Source organism: Hyla sarda, chromosome 1 (genome assembly GCF_029499605.1).
Source record: "Hyla sarda isolate aHylSar1 chromosome 1, aHylSar1.hap1, whole genome shotgun sequence".
Classification (NCBI taxonomy): Eukaryota; Metazoa; Chordata; class Amphibia; order Anura; family Hylidae; genus Hyla; species Hyla sarda.
This window is the reverse complement of record NC_079189.1, coordinates 19,934,373-19,957,188: the sequence shown is the minus strand read 5'-3', so window position 1 is coordinate 19,957,188 and position 22,816 is coordinate 19,934,373. Positions and strand designations below refer to the sequence as shown.

General features: G+C 43.6%; 1 protein-coding gene across 1 annotated transcript in view; it reads left to right on the top strand.

Annotated features, from left to right (window-relative positions):
* Positions 1 to 5,344: 5,344 nt before the first annotated feature.
* The window catches only part of LOC130320466 (vomeronasal type-2 receptor 26-like), an 84,243-nt gene continuing 66,771 nt past the window's right edge, over positions 5,345 to 22,816 (top strand). Inside the window, exon 1 of the mRNA XM_056553025.1 lies at positions 5,345 to 5,527. The gene's annotated coding sequence lies outside the window, so the exon portion shown is untranslated. The remainder of the gene's footprint in view (positions 5,528 to 22,816) is intronic.

Sequence of the window (22,816 nt, the reverse complement as noted above, 5' to 3'; positions counted from 1 at the left end):
TCACACATTCCTACCTAGCGTTTTTTTTTTTTTTATATGTAAATCTTTTTCTAAAATTAAGTGGATTTTACCGCAGACCTCATCAATTTGTCATATCCTTAACACTATCCACATACTTATATGTAACGATAGGACCATGTATATCCCTATACCACTTAAAGACCAAAGAAACAAAAAAAAATACTACTACTGACCCGAGATCTAATTTAACGGCTACAAGGTATTATGAGAGGGCACCAAGGCTATTTTTATTTTAGATATTATAGACTATATTAATTTTTATAGTAAAATATGCATATACCCGTTATACATAAAGGTTTGGACATATGCATATAATGCATTGCACATGTGAGTTTGTATTATTACGCATATATAGATGTTTATTACCGTATTTATCGGCATATAACACGCACTTTTTAGGCTAAAACTTTTAGCCTAAAGTCTGTGTGCGTGTTATACGCCGATACCCCCCCAGGAAAGGCAAGGGGAGAGAGGCCGTCGCTGCCCGCTTCTCTCCCCCTGCCTTTCCTGGGGTCTAGAGCGCTGCTGTCGGCCCTTTTCACCCCCTGGTTATCGGCGCCGCTGCCCGTTCTGTCCCCCTGACTATCGGTGCCGGCGCCGATAGCCAGGGGGAGAGAAGCGGCGCCGACAGCCAGGAGGAGAGAAGGGGCAGCGGCACCCATTGCCGGCGCCGCTGCCCTGTTGCCTCCCCCCATCCCCAGCGTCGTTGCTATGCACGGCGCGGCGCTCTGACGTCATGCGCCGCGCCGTTCAGCGCATAGCAACGACGGAGGCCTGGAGCAGCGGAGCAGCGCGGACCCGACTCAGGCCTGGAGCAGCGCGGACCCGACTCAGGTAATTATGCCACCGGGGATGGGGGGAGGCAACGGGGCAGCGGCGCCGGCAATGGGTGCCGCTGCCCCTTCTCTCCCCCTGGCTGTCGGCGCCGCTTCTCTCCCCCTGGCTATCGGTGCCGGCACCGATAGTCAGGGGGACAGAACGGGCAGCGGCGCCGATAACCAGGGGGTGAAAAGGGCCGACAGCAGCGCTCTAGACCCCAGGAAAGGCAGGGGGAGAGAAGCGGGCAGCGACGGCCTCTCTCCCCCTGCCTTTCCTGGGGGTATATCGGGGTATACACGCGCACACACGCACCCTCATTTTATCATGGATATCCTTGGTAAAATGAGGGTGCGTGTTATAGGCCGGTGCGTGGTATACCCCGATAAATACGGTAATTATAGGATGCTTAATTTCTGTTACATTATTCACTTTGGTTACATTTGTTTATTGTTATATGTTTATTATTATAATTTTATATAATTTTTTTTTTATTGTTATTATTTATTATTTGTTATTATAAATATCTTTTTTACCGATTTTTTATTGTTATTTTTATAAATTGTTGTATTATTATTTTATTTGTGTTACTTTATAATTTACACTATTGTTAATATTATTCTAATTTATTTTATTTTATTTTTAATGGTAAAAGCTAAGCAAATGTCAACCAATATTTTACATGTGGAACACAATGAATTGAGGCGTTATTTTTCAGGGACAAGTGATTATCAAATCTAGTGGATGCCTAGTTGCTAGTAGGAACATCCAAAATGTCTCACGATTGTATAACCACCTCCTTAAATCGCCTCCTCTCACTCCTAATTGAATTTTTTCCACTCCTGTAACCCTCAGGGTGCTATCGTCCCCTGCATGTACTTCTCTGATACATTATTTTTAATGACGGCTACATGTTTACGGAATCTTGTTTTCAATGTATTCCCTGTGTAACCTGCAGGCATAGGCTCTCTTAATGAGAATCTCTGTGCTTGGATAGATTCACTCCTCCAGCCACTCATTCCCCAGATTCCAGCTTACATCCAAGACACCAAACACTTGCTTCTCAACTTAAATCATATACACTGGCTGTCACAATATTCATGGGTATCAGCGGATGTCACATCCCTATACTCAGTCATACCTCACCACTTAGCTCTCACTGCACTTCACTGGTTCTTAGCCACCTATTCTACTTACCCTGCTGATGTCCGGGAATTTTGGGGTCTTGCTGTGTCTTTTCTTTATGTTCGATGAGTGTTTCTTTCTCCAAATCACTGGTGCTTCTATGGGGGCCAAATTGTCCCCTTCTATTGCTAATATCTTTATGTGTTGGTGGGAATCTATCTATCTTTTTTCTCCTACTAATTCTTTCTCCGATCATCTTATCTGGTACGGTCGCCACATCGACGACCTCATATTTATATGGGGTCCCGGTGTGGCGACCGTGCCAGAGTTTTCACAGTATCTTAATTCTAACACTGCCAATTTGCATTTCACTGTCACTCAACACACTCACACTATTTCATTTCTTGATGTCAATTTAAGGGGGGATCACATTTCAGGCAATATCCACTCCACTTCTTACCGCAAAAGCACAGCAGTCAACTCCATCCTGTGTGCCCGCTCGTGTCACCCACCGCATGTTACAAAAAACTTGCCGGTGGGTGAGATGATTCGGGCACGCAGGAACTGTACCACAGATGATGAATTTTTGGCGGAGGCTGAATCTATTCTAACACGTTTAAAGGCATGTGGATATCCAGATTGGTCACTCAAGAGAGCAATCAAATTTGTTTTTGACCGCAATAGACAGGAACTTCTGACCAGTTCCCGCAAACCCAAAATGAAAAATAATAGTCCATCCCCGGTTGCCTTTACTACCTCCTACAGCACTGATTTCTCTGCCATCTGCCAAATTATACACACATACATGCCCATGATTCTAACTGACCCGCTGTACGCATGCATAAAAGATGTTGGTTACCGATGTATTCCTAAAAAAGCCTCCACTATAGGCCAAATGGTTTCCCCTAGTCTCTTCTCTAGTTTCAGACCCACTCCACCTACCTGGTTGTCCTACCCCGGTTCTTACAGTTGCGGACACAGCCGATGTGTCTGTTGCTCTGTCATGCACGTCACCAGATCTTTCACATCATTTGTTACCAATGTCACATATACAATTAAACAATATATAAATTGTAACACCACGTATGTGGTGTATCTGGTGTCATGCATGGCCTGCCGAGTTCAGTACGTCGGCTGTACCACAAATCCTCTCAAAGTTCGACTGAGGAAACATTTATCAGACATACCTCATTTTAACTCCAGAAACACCTCAGCAGTGTCGAAGCATTGTGCTGGATTACATCATGGCAGCTTCTCCTCCTTACAATGTGTCGCAATCGAACGTGTTAATTTACCTAAAAGAGGAGGTGATCTAAAACAAAAACTACTCAATCGAGAAGTTTTTTGGATTCTTAAATTATGCACCCGAGTCCCTCTAGGCATGAATAAACGCCAAGATGTTATCCTCCGTTATTAAACAAATTGATTTTTATATGTTTACTTCATACTCAACCACTTATATATGTGATTATGAGTAGTGACATATTCATTTTTATATGTTCACTTTATACTTCATTATTTATATATTTGATCATGAGTAGTAACATATATACAACCACTACTTTATATGTGATACATCTTTGGTTTATTCTTGTGACATCCTCGGTATTTGAACATGTTAACAATTTTGTCTATTTTCCTATTTCTTCATTGTCACTTATACTTTGTAATTTAAAGTTTTTCTTTTCCATGTTTCTCCTTATTTGGATCATATGTCATACATATATTGTGCTCCAGTCACCTATGTATCTATTTTCACTTGCTACTACCATATTGTTTCTATGTGTAAGGGGTTAATCCCTGCCAGTCACATGACCTGTGATCGACCGGAATTGTTCCCCACCTATATAAACCCGCATGTACCATGCAAGAATTGTATGACTAAGAGCGCGTACAGCGCTTGAAACGCGTTACTTGTATCCTCCTTGTCCTATGGATTAAAATTATTTTATCTGCACCGAGCTGGATCCATCTCTCTTTGTTCTCCTGTGCAACCTGTGTATTGTAACTTACAGGCAGTACAAGTGGCCACATATACAATGGATTTTGAATTGCAATTGATATAATCTTTAATCTTATATTCTTTGCCTGTAGAACATGAAATTATTATATTTGTTTGTTCTATGAAATTACAGGTATTTCACCTAGTGTGTCCACATTTCCAGCACCCTGTTGTTTCCAGCCAAGTCCCTTTATTTTTTCTGGGATTGGACTGGCTTGAAAATAAACTGGGTGACAAAGTGGATCCCAAAGTGGAACCTCTGCGTGAAACTGACATAATACCATCTTGCACTATATTTTTTAGTATGGGGTCTGTTTCTATGACCGGGACATATTTATTAATTATGCTTTTTATTTGATTAAATTGTAGACTATAGGGCGTAACAAAATAAGGTTTTCTTATACCATCATCTCTGTTTTTTTTATTTCTTTCTTCTACTTTCTCTATTTGAGTATGTTGTTAACACCTTCCTGTCTAAATTGTCAATTCTTTCTATTGAGTCTAGGAGCACTTTTTCTCCATACCCCCTCTCTTTGAACCCGTCCACTGTTTCCTTTTTTACCTGCTCAAACCGCACCTTGTCTGAACAGTTCCTTTTGGTTCGACAGAGTTCCCCGAACGGGATATTGTCGATCACATGCCTCGGATGGCATGATGATGCCAACAATACCAAGTTCGTTGCGGTGTCCTTCCTAAAGGGGTATACTTCTATTTTATCCTTATTGCTGTTTAGTGTTATGTCTAGGAAGTTCACCGACTACTTTTTACCTCATACCTTGGTGCCGGACGGAGTTCTTTTCTAGTATAAGGAGGTGGAGGCGGTGCCAGCAGTCCGCTGCACAGGTGTGAGAGGTTCCGACGCTGGTGAGAGCGGTATCCAAATCCCTTTTAATTTATAATTCTGTTTCACTTTCTGGCACCAGTTGATACAAAAAAAATTCCAGCAGAGTTCCCCTTTAAAAAGTTCACTCAACTCTATTTGTAATATTTTAATTTAAAGTTTGATCATATTATTTTAAGGTTACTTTTTATTCATCAAATCAGATAGGAATTGGTTTATTTAAAATGAAAATCCTAGCTGCTCTGGTTCAGTGCTCGGTGCTCCCCGGTGGTTGTGACTTTTTTCTTTTGATGTTATGATTTATATCAATGTTCTGTATTTTATTTATTTTAAGGTTAAATACATTGAATCTGGTTATATAAACCTCTTCCTGCTACAACCTCTGCAGTAGAGCTACATGAATCCTTGTGTGTCTGTGCTGTTGGTCCTGATACATCTGCTGGGACATCGGAGGGTGCACACTGTATACATGCACTGTATGTATTCTGTTGTCTTGTACTAAACATGTTGTTATTATTGTTATGTGTTCCCTGTGTGACCTTCTGCATCTCTGAGATCCAGGATCCTGCAGCTCAATGTGATCTTACAATAAAGAATTATACATTTGAGTACAAATATTCTCAGGAAGGAGATATCATTATCGGAGGGATCTTCACTGTACATTCCTGGGTGAAACTGTGGAGACAGAAAGGAAGAACTTTCTACAACCTGATGTGTATAGGGTAAGTAGAAATCAGTATATATAAAATAAAGAGCTATAGTATAAAAAATAATAATACAATTCACTATTTCTAGGGGACAATCACTCTTCTACACATCTGATAACTATGATCTATGTGTCTTTTATGCTGCTGCTAATATGACTCCAAAAAGGACCTACTGTGTGTCAGGGGTAATTGTCAGGAGTGATGATGAAGCTGTGTGGATAGTAGCAAAACATGTTGGGCTCTGTGTGTTGCTAATTAGCAGGGTCATATATGGTGGGTGCTAATCATGACCCATATTCATGGTTAAACTCTGTATTCTGATGCACCAGTTTGGGTATCATTTTTATTGTTTTTAAAGTTTCTTGTTCATGTACACATTTGTCTATGTGCATGGGTTGTTTTTTTCAATTGTGGGGTGTCTGTCCATAAATTTCTCCTGTGGGTTTTTCTTTGTATCCAAAACATTTCTTCTGGCAGATGTGGCTAAAATCTGTTTTGGTCTACTTGACCTTGGCTTGGTTTCAAGAGATCCCTGGATTTTCCACTTGTTCATAAGGTATAAAACAGTACTTACTGGCATTTTCAAGGATTTGGAAATCATTTTATTCAATAGCAAATGTTACTCTATCTTATCCACTGTATTATTAAAGTTAGAACAAGTCCATCACAGGTAAATGGTTGTTACACCGAGCGCTCCGGGTCCCTGCTCCTCCCCAGAGCGCTTGCGGTGTTCTTCTCTGTGCAGCGCCTCGGTCAGACCTGCTGACCGGGAGCGCTGCACTGGTGTCACCGGCGGGGATGCGATCCGCGTAGCGGGACGCGCCCGCCCGCGGGTCGCATCCCAATCTCCTCACCTGCCCCATCCTCTTGCTGTCCTGTCCCAGCGCGCGCGGCCCCGCTCTCTGAAATTTAAAGGGCCAGTGTACCATTAATTGGTGCCTGGCCCAAGCAGTACCTACAACTGCGCTATGTGTATAAAAACCCACTTCCCCTTCCTGTCCTTGCCGGATCTTGTTGCTGCCTTGTGCCTTGTGAAAGTGTTTAGTGTGTTCCCAAGCCTGTGTACCCAGACCTCCTGCTGTTGCCCCTGACTACGACTCTTGCTGCCTGCCCTGACCTTCTGCTACATCCGACCTTGCTCTTGCCTTGTCCCTGGGTACCGCGCCTGTCTCAGCTGTCAGCTGGGGTTGAGTCGCTATCGGGTGGAACGACCTGGGGGTTACCTGCCGCTGCAAGTCCATCCCGCTTTGCGGCGGGCTCTGGTGAAAACCAGTAACCCCTTAGACTCCGTTCCCCTGGTACGGCCCACGCCATCACCCCACTGACACAGAGGATCCAACACCAGTGTCCTCGCTGCATACCAGTCCGGATCCTGACAATGGTGCTATCGTTCACCATATATACAAGCTTAGTAAGGTCTACCTGCATTGCATGCGGCGAGCATGTGTGTGTAGATAAGTATGTATTCACATGGGATTACTCAAGACCACTACGTTCAGGTCTTTTTTGGAGATTTCTTGCTTTATTTGCATGATATTCCTTACGATCACATATGATAGGTACATAATATCTATAATGGGGTACGATGGTTTACATCCCAAAAGGTAAGATGACAAATACCTCTGCTTCAGCCTGCCACGCTACGTTGCAGGGAACAACCCCTTATTCATGCGCACAGGTGTGGAACAGGAGTGGGGTTAAATATGCTGGTAGGTAACTCATTCTTAACTCTTTCTGCGCTGGTTATTTTTAAATGCACTGCATGCATAACAACCAACATTTTTCTATAACCACAGCTACTATAAAAATGCCTTATAACTGCACACTTCATTAAGGTCCTTTCGGTTCGATTGTTTTTAGCTCTGTTATCCAATATGCCTAATGCCTCAGTAATGCTTTCTTATTTTCTTCCTTATTGTTTCTTTTTTCTACTTCTTCAACTACTTGCGATCTGAGATCTGTTACTGTAGGGGAGATTCTCAAAGAATTTTGCGCCCAAAATAATAAATGTATTAGAGTAGAGTTATCGCTTGTCTGGGCACTAGTAACCATGGAATATTTTGTGAGATGTTTCTGCCAGAATTTTCTGGGATGTAAAATTTTTTTTTAAATCAAACAGCGGAGGATCTTTAAACAGTTTTCCATATTTAGTGGGTTGTTAGACCCTAGAGCGACTGGGACAGAAATACCAGCCGCTCTACGAAAAACTTGTGTTAAATGAAATAAAAGAGAAATGGGGCCAGGATATGTTTGTTAAATCTAATCTCAGGAAATCAGAGGAAAAAAATGCTCTCGATTCTGTCTGCAATGACCCCTCCCTTATAGTAAAAAGGGCTGATAAGGGCGGGGGGGGGGGGGGGGGGGGGGGGGCATTGTAGTTATGAGTCCAGGGTATTATATGGAAGATGCTTTGCTTCAATTATCAGATTCTATAACATATATAAAATGTAGGGGAGATCCACCATGGACATTTAAACGAGAGATAGATGATTATGTGAAAGGAAGTGTATTGGAAGGTATTATTTCTGAAAAATTAGCATAAACATTAATAAATGATAATCCGAGAGTGAAGTTTTTTTACACCTTGCCGAAGATCCACAAGAATCGAGAGAGGCCTCCTGGACGTCCGATCATGTTAGGATCGGCGTCCCTGTTGCAGCCTCTATGGATTGTTATTTACAACCTGAAATTAAAAAAATTGAGTAGATGTTTATCAGATACTAATCATTTCTTGGATAAATTGGAAAAAGGTAGTTGTGAAAACGCCACTTTCCTTTTGTACATTAGATGTACAAAGCTTGTACACAAACTTTCCCCAATATGAGGGCAAGCAATGTGTTCAAGAACTTTTGGCAAGGAACAAGTATAAGTAACCAAAAATTTCATTTCTTGATGTCCCAGTTGGATCTAGCGCTGTCTAAAAAATACTTTCCATTCCATGATGACTTGTTCCTCCAAATAGGAGGCATTTCTATGGGCTCGTCAGTAGCCCCCAGTTTGGCTAATACCTTTATGGCAAATTATGAAGATGTGCATGTTTTTGGTACATGTGGCCTGGCACAGAGATCAGAAAAAAACACAAAAAACTATAGAATTGTGTATACAGGACAATACGAGAAACGTTCTAAAATCATACAAAATGTGATTAAAAATATTGTAACATTTTTAGAGCAGATACTAAATATGGCAAACTGTTCAAAGATCCTCCGCTGTTTGCCTTTACAAAAGGTAAAAATTTTGGTGACAGATTGATAAGGAGCGATGTAAAACCTAAAAAAAAACTAAAAAAGAAGGATTTTTAGCTACCAAAATGAAAGACACATATCCGTGTCTATCATGTTCCCAATGCCATAGTATTATGAGAAGTGATTGTATTCACCATCCTACAAAGGGCACAAAATAAAAAAAAATAAAGGTTTCTATTCCTGTCTAAGTTCAAATGTGATTTACCTCCTAAAATTTCCTTGCCGCAAAGCCTCTGTGGGTCAAATTCCAGACAAATCAAAATAAGGCTTGGTGAACATAAATCCATGATAAGAAGGTATTCACATTTGGACCAAGAGGGAATGAAAGAAACACAATATGGGGAAACAAGTGTAGCACGTCAATTTAAACAATTTGGACACACAGTAACAGATCTCAGATGGCAAGTAGTAAAAGAACTAGAAAAAATAAAAATAAGGAAGAAAATAAAAAAGCATTACTGAGGTGTAAGGCATATGGGATAATGGAGCTAGAAAGAATCGAACTGAAAGAACTTAAAGGGGTATTCCGGGATTTTTTTTTTTAATGACTATCTACAGGGGCTGTAAAGTTAGTGTAGTTCATAATATAGTGTATTTACCTGTGTGTGACGGTTTTCTCATAATTCTTATGTGATTTTCACCCCAATATTTATTTTTAACAGCATACAAAATGACTGCTGTCTCGGATTTTTCCCAGCTTGCAATGCGGTCGAGACCTGACTCACTAGTCAGCTGATGACAGGGAGCCTGTCTGCTTCAATGGGTGGAGAGAGCAATCTGCAACTAATGCAACAGCAGTAGGCATCCTGATTGAAGACCACAGGTCTGCAGCTCATTTATGTTTCAATGGGTGGGGTGGCTGATGTGTGGGAAGGAGGAAAATGGTATCATGGGATTTGTAGGCAAACAAGAAAACTGAAAACAGGAAATAGAAGTTCACAGAAAGCTAGCCACAGTGTTATGGTAATCTCACAACACAGCCATTTAGCCACAAGACAAGCGCAGATCCTTCGTAAGCATGTCCATTACTGTCTGCCAGGTACGTACTAAAATCACCTTATGCTGGATAACCCCTTTAATGAAGTGTGCAGTTATAAGGCATTTTTATAGTAGCTGTGGTTATAGAAAAATGTTGGTTGTTATGTTATGCATGTAGTGCATTTAAAAATAACCAGTGCAGAAACAGTTAAGAATGAGTTACCTACCAGCATATTTAACCCCACTCCTGCTCCCCACCTGTGTACATGATTAAGGGGTTGTTCCCCGCAAAGTAGCATGGCAGGCTGAAGCAGAGGTATTTGTCATCTTACCTTTTGGGATGTAAACCTTCGTACCCCATTACAGATATTATGTACCTATCATATGTGATCATAAGGATTATCATGCAAATAAAGCAAGAAATCATTTTATATCTTTTTCCATCGTTATAAAGTTCCATTATCTTGTATACTGATCTTGACAGTTCTTTTCTGCTCCCCATGATTTAGTATCTCGTCTGCTCTGTGCATCCATGAGAGAGCAACATTTGATCAGAGCCATTCGATTTCTGTTATCATTATGATTTAACCACTTAAGGACCTAGGGTGTATGGATACACCTTGATGTCCTGGTACTTAAGGACCCAGGGCGTATCCATACGCCCGTGGGAATTTCAGTCAGCGCCGCGCGCCGGGCAGGGTCCGGACCGGGGTGACTGCTGATATCAATCAGCAGGCACCCCACGCAAATGCCCAGGGGGGGTCATCAGACCCCCCCGTCGGCGATCGGCACAAGTCGCAAGTGAATTCACACTTGCGATTTGCGCCGATTCCGGGTCATACGGGTCTATGGTGACCCGATGACCTGGAATATAAGAGGGATCACGGTTGTCTAAGACACCCACGATCACCCTGAAGGCATAGGAGTCAGGTGGCAGAGGTGCCACCCCTCCTATCCCTGCTATTGCTCTGCTATTGATCGTCAGAGGCGACGACCAATAGCAGATGGGGGGCGGGGGGGGGGGGTAACTTTCGTTTTCCCCGTCCTGCCCACCCACAATAGGCGGGGCAGAACGGGGAAACGAAGGGGACCGAGCGCCGACGTCCACTTACCGATCCGGAGGCTGCGGTGACGGTGATCGGCGGGCGGTGTGACGTGGGTCAGAAGAGGACGGCTCCCGGGATTCTACGGAAGCCGGTAAGTTGATCTGGAGGGCTACAGTCTGAGACAGTGGTCTCTAAACTCTAGCCCTCAAGATGTTGCAAAACTACAACTCCCAGCATGCCCAGACAGCTGTTTGCTGTTTGGGCATGCTGGAATATGTAGTTTTGCAACAGCTGGAGGGCTGCAGTTTGAGACCACTATACAGTGGTCTCTAAACTATATCCCTCCAGATCTTGCAAAACTACAACTCCTAGCATGCCCACATAGCTGTTTGCTGTCTGGGCATGCTGGGATTTGTAGTTTTGCAACATCTGGAGGGTCACAGTTTGGAGATCACAGTGCAGTGATCTCTATCTGTAGCCCTCCAGATGTTGCAAAACTGCAAATCCCAGCATGCCCAGACAGCAAACAGCTGTCTCAGCATGCTGGGAGTTGTAGTTGGGTACCTCCAGCTGTTGCATAACTACATCTCCCAGCATGCCCTTCGGTGATTAGTACATGCTGGGAGTTGCAGTTTTGCAACAGCTGGAGGCACACTGGTTGGAAAATACTGAGTTAGGTAACAGAACCTAACTGAAAGTTTTCTAACCAGTGTGCCTCCAGCTGTGGCAAAAGTACAACTCCCAGCATGCACGGTCTGTCAGTGCATGCTGGGAGTTGTAGTTTTGAAACAGCTGGAGGTTTGCCCCCCCCCCCATTTGAATGTACAGGGTACATTCACACGGACAGGTTTACAGTAAATGTCCTGCTTCAAGTTTGGGCTCCTGCAAATTTTTCACCGCAGCGCAAACTCCTTGTGGGAAACTCACCGTAACCCGGCAGTGCGAAAGTACCCTAAAACACTACACTACACATATAATAACACATAATAAAGGGTAAAACACTACATATACACCCCCGTACACTGTCCCCCCCAATAAAAATTAAAAACGTCTTGTACGGCAGTCTTTCCAAAACGGAGCCTACAGCTGCTGCAAAACAACAACTCCCAGCATTTCTGGACAGCCACTGACTGTCCAGGCATGCTGGGAGTTTAGCAATCCCCTATGCAATCCCCAATTTCGTCCTCAAATGCGCATGGCGCTCTCTAACTTCAGAGCCCTGTTGTATTTCAAGGAAACAGTTTAGGGTCATATATGGGGTATTACCGTGCTCGGGAGAAATTGCACTACAAATTTTGGGGGGCTTTTTCTCCTTTTACCCCTTATGAAAAGGAAAAGTTGGGGTCTACACCAGCCTGTTAGTGTAAAAAAAAAAAAAAATTACACTAACATGCTGGTGTTGCCCCATACTTTTTATTTTCACAAGCGGTAAAAGGAAAAAAAGACCCCCAAATCTCTAACGCAATTTCTCCTGAGTAAGGAAATACCCAATATGTAAGCGTAAAATGCTCTGTGGGCACATAACAAGGCTCAGGAGTGAGAGAGCACCATGTACATTTGAAGGCCATGTGTGTTTACAAAGCCCCCATAGTGAAAGAACAATGGACCCCCGACACATGTGACCCCATTTTGGAAACTACACCCCTCATGTAATGTAATAAGGGGTACAGTGAGAATTTACACCCCACAGGTGTCTGACAGATTTTTGGAATAGTGGTCCGTAAAAATGAAAAATAAAATTTTTCATTTGCACAGCCCACTGTTCCAAAGATCTGTTAAACGCCAGTGGGGTGCAAGTACTCACAACAGCAATTATTAAATTCTGTGAGGGGTGTAGTTTCCAAAATGGGGTCACATGTGTGGGGGTCCACTGTTCTGGCACCACGGGGGGCTTTGTAAACGCACATTGCCCCTGACTAACATTCCAAACAAATTCTCTTTCCAAAAGCTCAATGGCGCTCCTCCTCTTCTGAGCATTGTAGTTCACCAGCAGAGCACTTGACATCCACACATGGGGTATTTCCATACTCAGAAGAAATGAGGTTACAAATTTTGGTGTCACTTTCTCCTATTACCCCTTGTAAAAATGTAAAATTTTGGGGAAAAACTGCATTTTAGTTAAAAAAAATTTTTTTTCTCATTTACACATCCAACTTTAACAAGAAGTCGTCAAACACTTGTGGGTAGTTAAGGCTCACTGTATGCCTTGTTACGTTCCTTAAGGGGTGTAGTTTCCAAAATAGTATGCCATGTGGGTATTTTTTGCTGTTCTGGCATCACAGGGGCTTCCTAAATGCGACATGCCCCCAAAAAACCATTTCAGCAAAAGTTTATTTCAAAAAGCCAAATGTGGCTCCTTCTCTTCTGAGCATTGTAGTTCGCCAGCAGAGCATTTTACCTCCTAACATGGGGTATTTCCATACTCAGAAGAGATGGGATTACAAATTTGGGGGGGGGGGGCATTTTCTCCCATTACCCTTTGTAAAAATGGTAAATTTGGGGAAAAAACTGCACTTTCGTGAAAACATTTTTTTTCCATTTACACATCCGATTTTAACGAAAAGTTGTCAAACACCTGTGGGGTGTTAAGGCTAACTGGACCCCTTGTTACGTACCTTGAGGGGTGTAGTTTCCAAAATGGTATGCCATGTGGGGTTTTCTGCTGTTCTGGCTCCAAATGTGACATGCCCCCCAAAAACCATTTCATAAAAATTCACTCTCCAAAATCCCATTGTCGCTCCTTCCCTTCTGAGCCCTCTACTGTGCCCGCCGAACACTTGACATACATATATGAGGTATTTCCTTACTCAAGAGAAATTGGGTTATAAATTTTGGGGTCTTTTTCTCCTATTACCACTTGTAAAAATTGTAAAAAAAAAACTGGGTCTACAAGAACATGCGAGTGTAAAAAATGAAGATTTAGAATTTTCTCCTTCACTTTGCTGCTATTCCTGTGAAACACCGTCCTCAAGGGTTAACACACTTACTGAATTTAATTTTGGATACTTTGAGGGGTGCAGTTTTTATAATTGGGTCATTTGTGGGGTATTTCTAATAAGAAGGCCCTTCAAATCCTGTTCAAAACTGAACTGTTCCCTGAAAAATTCCGATTTTGAACATTTTGTGAAAAATTGGAAAATTGATGCTGAACTTTGAAGCCCTCTGATGTCTTCCAAAAGTAAAAACATGGCAACTTTATGATGCAAACATAAAGTAGACATATTGTGTATGTGAATCAATGTATAATTTATTTGGAATATCCATTTTCCAAGTTTAAAAAAATGCTAAATTTTCAATTTTTTTGTCAAAGTTTGGAATTTTTCACCAAGAAATGATACAAGTATCAACAAAATGTTACCATTAACATAAAGTAGAATATGTCAGGAAAAAAAAAAATCTTGGAATCACAATGAAGGGTAAAAGCATCCCAGAGTTATTAATGCTTGAAGTGACAGTGGTCAGATGTTCAAAAAATGGCCTGGTCCTTAAGGTATATTTGGGCTGGGTCCTTAAGGGGTTAATGAACTAACCAAATATGTGACAAGAAATGGCTTCATATGTTTATATTTCTTTATTTTAAATGCAGGTTTTATCATATTGTTTAAATCAATAGCAAAATGTCACAATTTCTTCCTTAGACAAACTTTTAAGCACAACTGTACCGCAGACTGATTGAATCACAGAGAGCTTAAAGGGGTACGCCAGTGAAAACCTTTTTTCTTTTAAATTAACTGGTGGCAGAAAGTTAAACATATTTGTAAATTACTTCTATTAAAAAATCTTAATCCTTCCAGTACTTATTAGCTGCTGAATGCTACAGAGGAAATTCCTTTCTTTTTGGAACACTGATGACATCACGAGCACAGTGCTCTCTGCTGACATTTCTGTCCATTTTAGCAACCATAGCAGATGTATGCTAAGGGCAGCATGGTGGCTCAGTGGTTAGCACTGCTGCCTTGCAGTGCTGGGAACTTGGGTTCTAATCCCACTAAGGACAACAATAAATAAAGCGTTATTATTATTATAATAACGTCAGCAGAGAGAACTGTGCTCGTGATGTCATCAGAGAGCATTCCAAAAAGAATTTCCTCTGTAGTATTCAGCAGCTAATAAGTACAGGAAGGATTAAGATTTTTTAATAGAAGTAATTTACAAATATGTTTAACTTTCTGCCACCAGTTAATTTAAAAGAAAAAAGGTTTTCACTGGAGTACCCCTTTAAGAGAATGATAGAGTCAGTTGCTTTAATAACTTTTAATGTGTCTACACTTCAGTGGAGATCCTGGAGATCACTGGTTTAAAGGGGTACTCCGTCCCTAGACATCTTATCCCCCAAAGGATAGGGAATAAGATATCTGATCGCGGTGGTCCCCAGCGACAGGAACCCCGCGATCAAACATTTTATTCCCTTTCCTTTGGATAGGGAATAAGATGTATAGGGACAGAGTACCCCTTTAACCCCTTAAGGACTCAGCCCATTTTGGCCTTAAGGACTCAGACAATTTAATTTTTACGTTTTCATTTTTTCCTCCTCGCCTTCTAAAAATCATAACTCTTTTATATTTTCATCCACAGACTAGTATGAGGGCTTATTTTTTGCGTGACCAGTTGTCCTTTGTAATGACATCACTCATTATATCATAAAATGTATGGCGCAACCAAAAAACACTATTTTTGTGGGGAAATTAAAACGAAAAACGCAATTTTGCTAATTTTGGAAGGTTTTGTTTTCACGCCGTACAATTTCTGGTAAAAATGACGTGTGTTCTTTATTCTGAGGGTCAATACGATTAAAATGATACCCATTATTATATACTTTTATATTATTGTTGCGCTTAAAAAAAATCACAAACTTTTTAACCAAATTAGTACGTTTATAATCCCTTTATTTTGATGACCTATAACTTTTTTATTTTTCAGTATAAGCGGCGGTATGGGGGCTCATTTTATGCGCCATGATCTGTACTTTTTTTTTATACCACATTTGTATATAAAAAACTTTTAATACATTTTTTATAATTTTTTTTTTAATAAAATGTATTAAAAAAGTAGGAATTTTGGACTTTTTAAAATTTTTTTCGTTCACGCCGTTCACCGTACGGGATCATTAACATTTTATTTTAATAGTTCGGACATTTACGCACGCGGCGATACCAAATATGTCTATAAAAAATGTTTTTTACGCTTTTTGGGGGTAAAATAGGAAAAAACGGACGTTTTACTTTTTTATTGGGGGAGGGGATTTTTCACTTTTTTTTTACTTTTACTTTTACATTTTTTTACATTTTTTTTTACACTTGAATAGTCCCCATAGGGGACTATTCATAGCAATACCATGATTGCTAATACTGATCTGTTCTATGTATAGGACATAGAACAGATCAGTATTATCGGTCATCTCCTGCTCTGGTCTGCTCGATCACAGACCAGAGCAGGAGACGCCGGGAGCCGCACGGAGGAAGGTGAGGGGACCTCCGTGCGGCGTTATGAATGATCGGATCCCCGCAGCAGCGCTGCGGGCGATCCGATCGTTCATTTTAATCGCGAACTCCCGCAGATGCCGGGATCTGTATTGATCCCGGCACCTGAGGGGTTAATGGCGGACGCCCGCGAGATCGCGGGCGTCGGCCATTGCCGGCGGGTCCCTGGCTGCGATTAGCAGCCGGGATCAGCCGCGCATGACACGGGCATCGCTCCGATGCCCGCGGTTATGCTTAGGACGTAAATGTACGTCCTGGTGCGTTAAGTACCACCTCACCAGGACGTACATTTACGTCCTGCGTCCTTAAGGGGTTAAACCAGTGATCTCCAGGATCTTCACTGAAGTGTAGACACATTAAAAGTTCTCAGTAGTGGCACCCAACCATCATCACAGCACAGAGGAAAATCTCTGTGCATGATGACGGGGCAGTACAGGGAACCCGGACGGACTGACCGGCCGGTCCGATCGGACGTTGTCTGAGGGCTTGGCAGGGTAAGGGGCCTGCTGCCGCCACTACTGAGAGTCCAGGACACTTGTCCCGGATCCGCAGCAGACAGCGCTACCTTCTCCTGTATTTGCGGTACACGTACATACAGGAGAAGGCATCCCCTCTGCGTGAGCCGTATCTTCGCCTACACAGAGGAGACGTGAATTCCACCGCCACGCAGCGCAGGTGCCGATGACGTCTCTCATCGGCACCTGCACTGCAGAAGAAGCCAAATGCGGGCCCCTGCTGCTGAGGAGATTGCTGCGTGGGACACATACTGGTGAGCATCTGCCTGCTACACCTACTGGGGGGACTCTAACTCTGCTGTCTATACCTACTGGAGGGGGGGAATCTAACTCTGCTGCCTACACCTACTTGGGGGGGGGGGGGAGACTAACTCTGCAGTCTACATCTACTGGGGGGAACTCTAACTCTGCTGCTTACATCTACTGGGGTGGGGGAGTATAACTCTGCTGTCTACACCTTCTTTGGGGGGGGACTCTAACTCTGCTGCCTACACCTACTGGGGGGACTCTAACTCTGCTGTCTACACCAACAGGGGCCGGAGCACTGTGATGTCAAGGGTGGACTGACCCGGACTCTAACTCTGCTGTCTGCACCTACTGGGTGGGGAACTCTAACTCTGCTGCCTTCACTTACTGGGGATGACTAACTCTGCTGTCTACGCCTACTGAGGAGGGACTCTAACTCTGCTGTCTACACCGTGACGTCAGGGACGGACTGACCGGCCAGATCGGACATCGTCCGAGGGCTTGGCCGGGTTAGGAGTCAGCTGCCGCCGCTACTGGAAATCAAGAACACTTGTCCCAGATCCCCAGCAGAAAGCGCTACCTTCTCCTGTATGTGCGGTACATGCACATACAGAAGAAGGCATCCCCTCTGCATGAGCCGCATATTCGCCTACACAGAGGAGACGTGACTTACGCCCCCACGCAGCGCAAACGCCGATGATGTCACTCATTGGTGCCTGCACTGTGGAGGAAGACATACGCGGGCCCCTGCTGCTGAGGAGATCACAGCGTGGGACACATACAGGTGAGAATCTGCCTGCAACTACTGGGGGGGGGACTCTAACTCTGCCGCCTGCACCTACTAGGGGGAACTCTAACACTGCTGTCTGCACCTACTTGGGGGGGATCTAACTCTGCTGTCTACACCTACTGGGGGGGTTGGGCTCTAACTCTGCTGTCTACACATACTTTGGGGGGAGGAATCTAAATCTTCTGTCTACACCTACTGGGGGGAAGTCTATCTCTGCTGTTTACGCATAATGGGGGGTGACTCAAACTCTGCTGTCTACACCTACTTGGGGGGGAACTCTAACACTGCTAGCTACACCTACTGGGGGGGTCTCTACCTCTGCTGTCTATACCTACTGGGGGTCTCTAACTCTGCTGTCTACACCTACAGGGGGACTCTAACTTTGCTGCCTACACCTACTGGGGGAGGGGGAACTCTAACACTGCTACCTACACCTACTGGGGGGAGGGACTCTAACTCTGCTGTCTACACTTTCTGGGGGGGAACTCTATCTCTGCTGCCTACACCTACTAAGGGGGGGGGGAGAGAGACTTACTCTGCAATCTACACCTACTGGGGGGACTCTACCTCTGCTGTCTACACCTTTTGGCAGGGACCCTAACTCTGCTGTCTACACCTACTGGGGGCCTCTAACTATGCTGTCTACACCTACTGGGGGGGGGGGGACTCTAATTCTGCTGCCTACGCCTATTGGATGGGGGGTCTCTAACTCTGCTGCCTACACCTACTGGGTGAGGGGACTCTAACTCTGCTGTCTAGACCTACTGGGGGGAACAATATCGCTGATACTGGGGGGGAGAGACTAACTCTGCAATCTACACCTACTGGGGGTCTCTACCTCTGCTGTCTACACCTTTTGGCAGGGACTCTAACTCTGATATCTACACCTACTGGGGGGTGGACTCAAACTCGGCTGTCTACACCTACTGGGGGGGGTCTCTAACTCTGCTGTCTACACCTACTTGGGGGGGGGACTTAAGCTCTGCTGCCTACACCTACTCGGGGGGACTCTAACTCTGCTAGACCCATGGAGGGGGAACTCTGCTGCCTACACCCACTATGGGGGAACTCTGCTGCCTATACCTACTATGAGGTAACTCTGTTGCCTACACCTAATGTGAAGGACTATCTACTATGTTCTGCCTAGCTAATATGGGGACAAACTACTAAACTAATAGGAGTGCTACCTACTACATACATAGGGGGTTTTCATAGTGCCACTCCCGAGACTAGATTCTGGATCCGCCACTGGGTGGAGGGGGTGCTTGACTAACACCCTGGCTACCTAACTTTGCACCTGGATACCTAACTACTTACCTACAAACCTGGCTATCTAACTACCTAAAAAACTGGCTGCCTAAATACCTACCTACATATCTTGCTACCTTATTACATACCTGGCTACCTAACTATGTACTTACCTGGCCTTAATAAATGGCTGCCTAACTTCCTAGCTAGCAACATACCTACTTACCTGGCTAGTCACCTACCTACATATCTGGCTTCTTGATCTACCTACCTAGTTATCTGACTACCTGCCCTTTTACTGTGCAGGACACCAAGGAGGGCATTATTACAGTTTGTGGGCCTATGGATGGGCAGATTGTGCAGAGGAGGGGAAGACACTGGAAAAATGTAAAGTCTGACATGTTTGTCCTGCAGATATTGAGAGATGGACATGGCGGTCTGATCCAGACGGAGAAGAAAAGGAAAGAGGACGTTGCCGATGAGAAAAGATGTATTTGTGAGTCCCTAGATGTAACCGTAAGCACTTATATGGTAAACACATCCTGTGTACAGCTGATATCTACCGCCATATAGTCCTGTATATAATCACTTATATTGTATACAGTCTGGTCTGTGTATAGTGGTTTTATTCAGTACAGTATGGCGGTATTATCCAGTTATTGTGAGGTGGTAAATATTTACTTATTGTATACTGGTATTATTGGTCATGGAAAATTATTCTACTTACATTAACATGTTTCTTATATATACAATTAAGTTTATATTCTGTGTAGGGGTGGTGGAGGGATTTGGGTAGAATAGGAGCAGAAGTGTGACCAGCAGCAGAACATCGCAGGGGGCCCTTACTTATTTTGGTCCAGGGGCCCTGAGTGTTGTCAGTCCGCCCCTGCGTGACATCACAGTGCTCCGGCCCCTCCTGAAGTCACGCCCTGCCCCCTTAATGTAAATCTTTGGGAGCTGCCGTGATGGGCTGAGGCACGAGGTGCCAGAGCCGTGATGTCACAGTGCTCCTGCCCCTGTATCGCCCCGTCATCACGCGCAGACATTTTCCTCTGTGCTCTGATGACAGCGGGGAGCCACTGTTAAGAACGTGGGGGTCCCCAGTGGCGGGACCCCTGCGATCAGACATCTTATCCCCTATCCTTTGGATAGGGGATAAGAAGTCTAGGGATGGAGTACCCTTTTAAGTTTATTGCTTGGTGTCATACAAAGCTTTACAAGGGTGGACGAGTTTTCTAACAGCAGATTAGACCAAGGTTATCCTGCTGTTTCCCCCCCCCCCCTATAGTTTATTCTTCCTTCTTATAACACAATTGCTGCTGTATATATCTAGTTACACAGTTGTCTTGTATTGTTCCATAGTGCTCACCCAAGAGAATATACACATCTGAGGGCTTTTCTCTCTGCTATAGAGGAAATTAACATTAGTCCAGATATCCTTCCCAATGTCACCCTGGGATATCACATATATGACTCTTGTGGATATGAGAATAAAGTTATAAAAGATGTTCTGCAGATACTGTCTGGACACACAGTGACAGCTCCAAACTATTCCTGTATGGAGAATGATGCAGTGGTCGGTTTTATTGGGGATTTACATTCTGGTACTACTCTCCCTATGGCCCAGCTGTTAAGCCCATATGGATATACACATGTGAGTAAAGAAAGTATCTAAGTGTAAAAATGTACATACTGTCTCTGTATCTAATTACTCTGTGGTTTGTGGTCGTTTACCTCCGCGAATAGTGTCCTAAGCCTACCTGATTTACCTAGGCTCCTTAGGAATCCATTTACAACTTGTAACTTATTATTGATACACATGTTATGTCTATCTGAGATAGTTTACTTGGTGAGATAATCAGACCATTGGTAATAGAGATGGGCGAACTTTTGAAAAATTTGCCGAATGTGCCGAATTTTTCAAAAACATCTGTTTTGATACGAATTTATTTGCGGTGAATCTATATTAACCCCTTAAGGACTCAGCCCATTTGGGCCTTAACCCCTTAAGGACCCAGCCCATTTTCACCTTAAAGACCCGGCCATTTTTTGCACATCTGACCATTGTCACTTTAAGCATTAATAACTCTGGGATACTTTTACTTTTCATTCTGATTCCGAGATTGTTTTTTCGTAACATATTGTACTTCATGTTAGTGGTAAATTTTTTTCGATACTTGCATCATTTCTTGGTAAAAAAATTCCAAAATTTGATGAAAAAATTGAAACTTTTGCATCTTTTCTACCTTTTTCTACCTTTGAAGCTCTCTGCTTGTAAGGAAAACAGACATTCCAAATAAATTATATATTGATTCACAAATACAATATATCTTTATATTTTCCGCGGACAGTGCCCACGCGTGAAACTACACCATATTATCACTAGGGTTGGATCACTCCATCGGGGCCGTCTCTACAATCAGCTGCAACCAACACCAAGATATCATTCAAAGCACTAGGGTGGGATCACGCCATCGGGGCCACCTCTACAATCAGCTGGAACCAACTCCAAGATATCATTCAAAGCACTAGGGTGGGATCACGCCATCAGGCCCGCCTCTACAATCAGCTGGAACCAACACCAAGATATAATTCTAAGCACTAGGGTGGGATCACGCCATCGGGCCGCCTCTACAATCTGCTGGAACCAACACCAAGATATCATTCTAAGATACACGGCCTTCATACTGGGAACGTCTCCTCACCTCTCCGAGGGATATACCTCAGGACCCCGTACTACACCCACCAGATTCCAACCCACGCTATTATTACGGATGACTACATACTTGGGACATAGGGACTCTTGATGTACAATAGCTATAAGATTCCCGGGTCCACAACTAGAGGCAACTGTCCAACTACATACTACGGGCCCTCTCCTCTAACCACAGTGAGGACCATCTCTCCCGTATTGGTATCGGTTGAACCATTACTTCACACATGTGTAGATGTGCGTTCTGTGCCCATGGCAGAGGTCACAGAATAGAAAATCAGATACTCATCTGGCGCTCGCAGGATCCGTCCAAGTGGTCAATAAGGTAAAAGACTACAGGTGTGGTAAAGAGTTCAGTCTTTATTTCTTCATAAAGGACAGACAACGCGTTTCGAGGGATCGCCCCTCTTCCTCAGGTCATGGGTACAGAGACAGGTAACATAATGCTTTTTATATGCACAAAAAGACCGCGAAAATCAGCTGGTTGGGTGACGTCACAGTCAGGTGTGCTTGTCAGGGAGGGGCAATGGGAAAGGTAAAGGAAAAAAAAAGGAAAAAAAAAAAATAATAATAATTTATAAAAAAAGGCAGTGTTGAAATACTGTTTGCAAATGCTTAAAATGTCTTTGATATTTAAGTCCATAGCAGGGGGGAAAGGTGATTGTGAGTTTTGCCGTGGTTGAGAGTCACTCGGTCTGATGCTTGCGCTTCGTGCCGTCCGGTCATGGATGCGTGCTGGTACTCCGTGTATCGTTGGGGTTTCTGGTGGTTATCATCGTATGCCGCTGCGGTTGGCAGGTTCTCGGTTCGGCATGGGAGGGGCTGTGGAGGTGCCTTGTAGGCGCTGCAGTCCCCCTGTCCGCGGACCACCGCCGCGCATGCGCAGACGGCCATGTGTCAGCGGAGCAGTACACAGGTAAAAGGAGGATATTGGCTGTATTGTACCTGCTACTTTTTCGGGATATGAAGCAGGACATATGTACGATAATGTTTCCGTTTTGCCATTGTCATTTATCAAAGTCCCACGTAATTGCGGAGGCAAG